General features: G+C 38.4%; 1 pseudogene; it reads left to right on the top strand.

The window, feature by feature from the left end:
• The first annotated feature begins 526 nt into the window (after positions 1–526).
• LOC120864625 lies at positions 527–3,108 on the top strand (annotated as a pseudogene).
• The last annotated feature ends 522 nt before the right edge of the window (positions 3,109–3,630 follow it).

The raw sequence follows: 3,630 nt of genomic DNA, 5'->3' as shown, positions 1-3,630 counted from the left end.
CATGTGCTTGGAACATGGTTAGCACTAAATATGTATTTCTCAAATGAATGGAGGAATATCACATTAAAACTCTAGAATATATGAACTCTTAACAAATGTGATGAGAATGAGACAAAAATTCCTAGTCAGAAATGAAATGAAGTATACCTTCAAGGGGCTTCCACAGTGACTCAGTGGTTTAGAATCCACCTGCAATGGCAGTAGCCATTCAAGAGATGTGGGATCAATCCCTGGGTTGGAAAGAACCCTTGGAGGAGGGCATGGAAACCCACACCAGAATTTTTTCTTGGGAAATCCCATAGACAGTGGAGGCTGGTGTGCTATGGTCCTTGGGGTTGCACAGTCAGACACAACTGAAGCGGCTAAACATAACACATATGCTAAAAGAGAACTTAGCTGTAAATAAAATATTAACATCAACTTCTTGAGGGCTAAATAGAAATTGCAGTATTTAAGCTATTGAATTATGCCAGTATGAGTGAAAATTGTCATTATTTTCATTTTTCCTGGTAGTCACCTCCACCCCATGGAACCAAGTAACAATACACAGATTTCAGGATTTCTTCTTTTGGAACTTTCAAGGGAACCAGAACTACAGCCCCTCATATTTGGACTTTTCCTCACCATGTACCTGATCACTGTGTTTGGAAACGGGCTCATCATCCTGACTGTTAGCTCAGACTCCCACCTCCACACCCCCATGAACTTCTTCCTCTCCAACCTGTCCTTTGTAGATGTCTGTTTCACCTCCACCACCATCACAAAGATGCTGTGGAATATCCAGACACAGAGGAAAGGTATCACCTATGAAGGCTGCATCACTCAGATATATTTTTACATGCTGTTTGAAGGATTAGATGAAATTCTCCTGAGTGTGATGGCCTATGATCAGTATGTGGCCATCACCACCCCCTGTACTACATGGTCATCATGAGCCCCCACCTCTGTGTATTGCTGGTTCTTATATCCTGGCTGCTGATTGCCTTGTATTCTTTGCTACACATCTTAATAGTGTTGCAATTCTCATTCTGTCCAGTTGTACAAGTCCCCCACCTTTTTCTGTGAACTCAGTCAGGTGGTACAACTTGCTAGTTCTGACAACTTTCTTAATAACATAGTGATGTATTTTTCAGCTGTCCTGATGGGTGTTGGTCCTTTTGCTGGTACTGTTCTACCCATCTACTCTTACTCTAAAATAGGTTCCTGCACATATAAGATCTCATCAGCTCAAGGGAAATATAAAGCATTATCTACTTGTGTGTCCCACCTTTTGGTTTTCTCCCTATTTTATTTTATAGCCTTAGGAAATTTTTTCCCTTTTAATTATTTATCTTAATTTATTTATTTTAGTTGGAGGCTAATTACTTTACAATATTGTATTGGTTCTGCCACAAATCAACATGAATCCGCCACGGGCATACACGTATTCCCCATCCTGAACCCCCTCCCACCTCCCTCCTTGTACCATCCTTCCAGGTCATCCCAGTGCACCAGGCCCAAGGATCCTGTATAGAACCTGGACTGGTGATTCATTTCTTATATGATATTATACATGTTTCCATGCCATTCCCCCAAATCATCCCACCCTCTCCCTCTCCCACAGAGTCCAAAAGACTGTTCTATACATCTGTGTCTCTTTTGCTGTCTTGCATACAGGGTTATCATTACCATCTCTCTAAATTCCATATATATGCGTTAGTATACTGTATTGGTGTTTTTCTTTCTGACTTACTTCACTCTGTATAATAGGCTCCAGTTTCATCCACCTCATTAGAACTGATTCAAATATATTATTTTTAATGGCTGAGTAATACTCCATTGTGTATATGTACCATGGCTTTCTTATCCATTCATCTGCTGATGGACATCTAGGTTGCTTCCATGTCCTGGCTATTATAAACAGTGCTGCGATGAACATTGGGGTACATGTGTCTCTTTCAATTCTGATTTCCTCCATGTGTATGCCCAGCAGTGGGATTGCTGGGCCATAAGGCAGTTCTATTTCCAGTTTTTTACGGAATCTCCACACTGTTCTCCATAATAGCTGTACTAGTTTGCATTCCCACCAACAGTGTAACAGGGTCCCCTTTTCTCCACACCCTCTCCAGCATTTATTGCTTGTAGACTTTTGGATTGCAGCCATTCTGACTGGTGTGAAATGGTACCTCATTGTGGTTTTGATTTGCATTTCTCTGATAATGAGTGATGTTGAGCATCTTTTCATATGTTTGTTAGCCATCTGTATGTCTTCTTTGGAGAAATGTCTGTTTAGTTCTTTGGTTCATTTTTTGATTGGGTTGTTTATTTTTCTGGAATTGAGCTGCAGGAGTTTCTTGTATATTTTTGAGCTTAATTGTTTGTCAGTTGCTTCATTTTCTATTATTTTCTCCCATTATGAAGGCTGTCTTTTCACCTTGCTTATAGTTTCCTTTGTTGTGTAGAAGCTTTTAAGTTTAATTAGGTCCCATTTGTTTATTTTTGCTTTTATTTCCAATATTTTGGGAGGTGGATCATAGAGGATCCTGCTGTGATGTATGTCAGACAGTGTTTTGCCTATGTTCTCTTCTAGGAGTTTTATAGTTTCTGATCTTACATTTAGATCTTTAATCCATTTTGAGTTTTTTTGTGTGTGTGTATTGTGTTAAAAAGTGTTCTAGTTTCATTCTTTTACAAGGGGCTGACCAGTTTTCCCAGCATCACTTGTTAAAGAGATTGTCTTTTCTCCATTGTATATTCTTGCCTCCTTTGTCAAAGATAAGGTGTCCATAGGTGCATGGATTTATCTCTGGGCTTTCTATTTTCTGCCTGACTTCAGGTTCTACTACAAAGCCACAGTCATCAAGACAGTATGGTACTGGCACAAAGACAGAAATATAGATCAATGGAACAAAATAGAAAGCCTTACGAATTTACCTTAGCTCTGGTGCTACCCACAGCCCACATTCAAGTACAATCGCCTCAGTGATGTACACTGTGGCCACACCCTTGCTGAACCCTTTCATCTACAGTCTGAGAAATAAATACATAAATAGGGCTCTGAAAAAATTCTTTGTGTTGGAAATGTTTATAAAAGGGCCATTTGCCCTTGGGCTGAAGAACTGCCCATGATAGCAAGGCTGAAAGCCTCATAGCCAGATATGTGATTCTTTGATCAGATTGTGATAATAGCAAAAGCTTCTTCAATTTATTGCCTGATATTTCCATTTCTTTGATTTCAACTTCTCTATACAATTTTAAAAACATCATTGATTAATGCTGTTCTCTTAAGGTTTTTTTCATTATTTTTCTACTCTCTCAAATTGATTCAAAACCATGTGTGAAACATATGTAAATTCCCATTTATCTCATGAGGCTTCACACATTTCTTAAGAATAAATTCTTCTGAAATGATACATTTTATACTGAGTAATTGTTCTTTCTTTTTTGCTAAAAGAATAATCATGGATTGTGTTACTTCTATGGAAAAACACTTGGTAAGCAAACCAATTACATAATTTCATACAAGAGTAAAACATGAAACTACAGTTTATCACATTTAAGTTCTTCATACCTTGGAGTGTCACTACCATAATTGCTCTTTCAGAAAATGTGGATGTTAACAGATAGTGTATTTCATAAATGGTCATCTGA

Source organism: Oryx dammah, unplaced genomic scaffold (genome assembly GCF_014754425.2).
Source record: "Oryx dammah isolate SB20612 unplaced genomic scaffold, SCBI_Odam_1.1 HiC_scaffold_5, whole genome shotgun sequence".
Taxonomy (NCBI): Eukaryota; Metazoa; Chordata; class Mammalia; order Artiodactyla; family Bovidae; genus Oryx; species Oryx dammah.
This window is presented reverse-complemented; position numbering and strand designations above follow the sequence as displayed.